The 5,882-nt window shown below is 31.6% G+C and overlaps 1 long non-coding RNA gene across 1 annotated transcript; it reads right to left on the bottom strand.

Annotated features, from left to right (window-relative positions):
* Positions 1 to 687: 687 nt before the first annotated feature.
* On the bottom strand, positions 688 to 1,581 carry LOC149547439 (uncharacterized). Its single transcript, XR_016353868.1, has 2 exons — positions 1,384 to 1,581; positions 688 to 1,084 (listed from the first exon to the last, which is right to left on the bottom strand). It is a non-coding gene; the product is annotated as an uncharacterized LOC149547439 (long non-coding RNA).
* Between the last annotated feature and the right edge of the window lie 4,301 nt (positions 1,582 to 5,882).

Consider the following 5,882-nt stretch of genomic DNA (forward strand, 5'->3'; position numbering starts at 1 on the left):
TCACTCTATTTATCCTCATTTTTCTATCCATTATGAAGTCTAAGACTTTATGATCAAGAATCAAATTTCAAGAGCATTCTCAAATCCTTCAAGTATTTAAGTCTCTAATCTTTTAAGACATTCTATTCTTTATCAAGTATGGGATATGTCACTAATGGTAACATGTCCCTATTCTGAGTTAGCCAATTGAATAAAAGAGCACTCTATCTATCATCATTTTGCTGTCCATTATGAAGTCTAAGACTTTATAATCAAGAATCAAATTTCAAGAACATCCTCAAGTCCTTCAAGTATTTAAGTCTTTAATCTTTCAAGACATTCTTCTTCTTCATCAAGTATTGTATAACACTATAACATCCATCTTTCAAAGTCATTCTTTCATGATTCCCTTCTAGATAAAGCTATTGCATCAACACTTACAGTCATGTCCAAAGATGCATTGAATCATCTCGTTTCTATTTCATTTTTGCATATTTAATTTCCTTAAAATGTTAAGGTTGATTCCCTGACGAAGGATTTGACTATAGAAAACATGTTTAGCCAACCTTAATTTTCCCTATTCTTCTTTGTGCACGAATAGGTTATAGAGTTTTCTAGCTGATTTTTGTTTCGCTTGGATCAATTTTAAATCTCTGAATGATGTATTGAGTATAATAACGGTGTACTCTCCACTTTTTGCACCCATGATGATATGTAAGCCTTAATAATAAAAAATTAGTCAAGCAGTCACATTTCAAGAACATTTTCATGTTATTGAAAGCTATAGAAAACTTACCAAGAACAAGTCTATGACTCTATCGCTCAACAGTATGTTTAGCAGCTTTGCCAACTAACAATACATTTCCCTTCTTGCCGTTAATCTACACGCTGGAAAAGCTGCTTCCTTTGTGTGTTTGGCTAAGTACACAAAGAGAATGAAAATAACAGAGTGTAGTGAATCTACAGACATATGCAGGCCGTCAAATGGTGTAAAAACAGCTCAATTTTTTATTTGTGTATTTTCATTTGGGCTCTGTCCAACCAGACAAGAATCAGAGCTTTCATCTCCGCCTGTATTTTGGGATTTTGGCGCACCATTCTCGTCCTGCAAATATGTATTTCAAAGAGGATTTAGTTACAAGCCATCTCCTACTTTTTAAGGTCTTAAACATGGTACAGTAATTAGTTTCTATTATAGATATTTTCAAAAGAACCACAATATATAACAAAAAGAATTGCAAATTTTCATCCAATTCTGATAATTCCAGTCTATGATAATTAATACTGTAAGGCACTGTGGCGTAAGGTTTAAGACAGTAGAGATGATTAGTATGATGTAGTTTGTGGCATGAACAGTAGAGTGGAGGCACAGACACGAATTACTTGCCCACAAACACTGAATACCTTTATGCATGGAATTCTAGGACGCCATGTAGGCAAGTCATTCCTTGCTGTGAATAACACGCTATATCTCTTCATGCAACACACCAATCATAAATTCTCCAATCCTTGCAGTAGATAATATCAATGAAAACAAAAGAGCAGTTGAATGTAGAATTATATTGCACACAGTTAAATTATATAGCGTTTTACATTGTCATTTGTCCACTTACGTTTATGAATAACTTATAATCATGTGACTTCTACGCTGGGTGCAGCCTTAGAATCTGAAAGGAAAACTAATCAGAGTAGCCAGCCGTTGGAATGGTAGATATGAACGGTAAAGAAATTGTCAAGCTGTGCATGTGACTCGATAAGAGATTGATTTCAATTGCAAACGAAACACTCGAAAGGGCAACGTAATACAGTTACAATCCTTATCCAAAACTAGACTATAATAGCGACTGAAAGGAAGTAAAAGTTGACTTAAAATTGTGGAAGTTTATCACGTTATTGATATTTTCTTCTTTTTGATGATTTCAATGTAAATTATTCAACACTGCTTGGAGGGAGAATCATTTTGATTGGAGGAAGAATCGGAAGCACGAAAGGTACGTGCTCTTTTCATTCCGACTTTCATCTTCATGAAGATTATAGTGAAACTCTGATTCAAAGTTCGTGCACCTCCAGTCTTTACTCTAATTCAAAGTTTGTGCACCTCCTCCTTATCTGTCACTCTAATTCACTATCAATTAGGTTGTAGTTCAATTGGTCAAATATAATTGGCGAGTGGTAGTATCTTGCAAGTGAAATTTGACCTTTGAAAAATATGATAGAAGGATTAAAAATCAAATCATGGACAATTTTAATGTAATACGTTTTGTTTTTTTGTTTTTTTTGTTTTTTTGGTTTGTATTGTATATACTATTGCAAATACTTTAATATACTTTTATTGAACTATTCAATAATCTTTTTTATTTCATTTAGATTTTTAATGATGTATATTTTTTTTAATTGATAAGAGGCTAAAGTCAAGATTAATTATTATGTATTTTGATTAATTATTATTGTTTATTTATTTAATTCAAGTAGATTTGAACCCAATACTTCCCAAATAAGAGGCACATGATTTACAATTGTGTTGTAGGCTCTTGCCTTATTTTTACTATTGCAAATATTTCTATATACTTTTATTTAACTATTCAGTAATCTTTTTGATTTTTCTAAGGTATAAATGCAAGATTTTTAATGATGTATATTTTTAAAATTTGATAAGAAGCCAAAGTCAAGATTAATTATTATGCATTTTGATTAATTATTATTGTTTATTTATTTAATTCAAGTAGATTTGAACCCAATACCTCCCAAATAAGAGGCACGTGATTTACCGTTGTGTTGTAGACTCTTGCCTTTTTATTAATGATATTATTTAATATTTAAATAATTTAATGTTTATAATTTTAAAATATGAAATACTTTTTACAAAATAAAACCATATTTTTTTAATCTCTATTATTAATTTTTATTTGAAATAGTTTTTAAAAAATACAACTATAATTTTTTAAATTTTTTTTAATTAATTAATTTTATCTATAGTGAAAGTACTAATTTACTTAATTAAACTATTCTAATTAATGGAAAATACAAGCCACTATGTGACACTTGTTAGAAGAGGTATTAGCAAAGGCTTGTGCTCCCAAATTAAATATTAAAATCAATTTTTGAATGTCATTGAATCTTTCTTTAATGAATAAATATGGCAATGTTGGAATTGAGTTTTAGGAAATATAATGAAATATATACATTTAATACTTTGTTCTTAAAACATATTAGTACATATTTGTACTCATCTATCAATGATAAAACTAAATTAAAAAAATCTTCAATCAATATATACACACACAAAGTTGAACTATGTATCTACAATGACATTGTGCATGTGTAGCGAGATGGTGACAAAAAGAGTGGCTCCTCACAAGGCAAAAATATAACAAAAAGAATAGTAACACATATTCAAGTTTTATAAAAATTCAAAAAATTTAGATACATTATGTCTTTAAAGATCCAACCCATAATCCATATAAAACTTCCTAACCAAAACTATGAGCAACATACTCTTTTAAATAAATCCTCGAGCTTGATTCTTTAAATAAAATCACAAGTGTACATGAGAATTAATAACCAAAAATGAGATTACTAAAAAAATATAAATGGGGCATAACTTTATGACCAATAATTTTTCAAAAGTAGTTAACACCAAAGAGACAAAAATAATTCTAAAATTCCAAAGGAAGCTTGATTTGTTTTTTGCTATCAAATAAGTCACAAGGTAATGGCATTCATGAAGAAACATGCCAACTCTCATGAACTAACTACTCAAAGATGTGGTTCTTGTAACTCTTCTCATCTTCTAGGTGAATATTATGAGAATGTTTAGTGAACCAAGAAGAAAGATAATATGTGCATTATGAAAGTGAGTCTAAATATTTCATTGATGGAGTAGACCACATAGAAGCCTTTATTTTTTTGTAAATATTATACAATTAGGGTTTTTATTCTTTTATTTCACCAATAATAACATTTCATCATAGAGAGTTGTATTTTGAGGATTGTAGTAAACATAGTAAACACAATTGTAGATATCAACATAAGTCATTAGAAAATGGTTTGAAATATTTCTTTCACAAAATTTAAGTGTGGATTTTCCATGGTTTTATGAAAGAAACTATATGAATAGTCATTGATTAAGGGCTACAATGGTTCTTTTTACAGAGGACCCAAAACCACCAAAAGATTACAGAGAGATTTAATCATTGAAGTCCCAAAAAAGAATTGTGCCATAAAGAATTGGTACACCCATAGATAAAAACATCTAAAAAATCCTACAGTCAACAACTAGAATAGAAAATAAAAGTAATAAAAAAATAGAAGAATGGGGAAAGCCAAACCAAATCTTAGACTAGCTCCATAACCTTTTCTTTAAGCTCCTAAAGTTCTTTAATTCTGCCTACCACTTATTTTATCTCATTCTTATTAGGAACATGAACTCCCTTTTTCTTCTTCTTCATAATAGATCTCATACATTTCTCAAGGCCAGTAGACACCTATCCTAAATCAATGACATAGTGCAAAGCATGATAATTTTTAAAGGAGATGTCCTAGCCCCCAGTAAATAAGCACATTAGAAAAAATACAACAAAGCAAGATTTGACACCAAACATGACTCTTTATTCATAAAATAACTGATCAAATGCAATGTGTGAGGCTGTAAGGCCTTCCTAGTTATGGCCAAATACAATAGCAATTACAATAATAGTTCTGCAAGATCCCTCAAGATCCAACCCTAAACCCTAGCTAGTCTAGACCCACACTTTGGTAGAAACGTCCAAGGAAGATCAAAAATTATTCTCGCAAGCCCACCAAGAAATCTCCTTGTTACCAAAGTGTCAACTACTAGCCCTTCTCAAACTTTACCCGATCTAGGTGTAAAATGCTTCACATTCAATGCCGTGTCCATATACTTAGGAGAGCTTTTCTCACTGAGCTACTTCATCCTCTCCATGCTAGATCCCACACTCAATAATGACTCAAGACTCCATAAGACCCCTTAATTATATGCATCTAAGCCACAGGTTGGCCTAGTATGTTACAAATTAAATAAACCCTTGCATTAAATGCACATTTAAGCCACAAGTCATCTCACAACATAAATTAAATACACACAACCAAAGTAAATGCCAAGGTCAGCTCACACTAGAAACCAAACATAGATACCTCGATCAAAATAGGACCAAGACATGATTGAGCATCAAAAAACCATTTCTGAGTATCAATAACTCCACCAAGCATAACAGAGACCCTTCATTGATTAAACTAATTGGTCAATACACTAGCCAAACCATGCAATATAAAATGAGTTCCCTAGTGTATGTCAAGTTCTACTCCTTTGGTGACTAAGTCCCTTCATTGACTAAGCTACTCGGTCAACACTAGAACTAAGCATCACTAAGCTCTCAATGCATGTCAAGTGCCTTCGATGATTGAGAACCTCTAGGATCATTGAACACATCTTATTTGACTGAGTGTCACTCCAAGTACTCTCCAAAGCAACTACCGAGCATTCCTACAAGACCTCCAAAGTAGTCACTAAGAAAAACCATGATTTTCCTGCATCAATCAAGCTCCTCAAGATCTAGCACAAGCATTGAACTTGCTTGGTAGTCTGCATTTCCTATGAGCCTATTCAGGCTTTCCATAACAACTTCCATTAACCCTATAGAATTGGGCATGACTCATTTAAGGTCACATTATGTATTTTTATAAAATTTCCCCATCATCTCCTAAACTAGTTCATATCACTATTTCTCTTAACCCCACCCTTCTCCTTCAAATCTCTATTAGTATTCCTATATAGAAGATCTTAACTTTATCCTATAAGTATGTGTATTTCAAGTTAAGGGTCTAAATAGAATCAAAAGATCATTTCTCTAGCCTGAAGTTGTACATGGACATGAAATTCTCAA

This window comes from Cupressus sempervirens, chromosome 7 (genome assembly GCF_028749045.1).
Source record: "Cupressus sempervirens isolate cs-2001-9-10 chromosome 7, ASM2874904v1, whole genome shotgun sequence".
In the NCBI taxonomy this organism is placed as follows: Eukaryota; Viridiplantae; Streptophyta; class Pinopsida; order Cupressales; family Cupressaceae; genus Cupressus; species Cupressus sempervirens.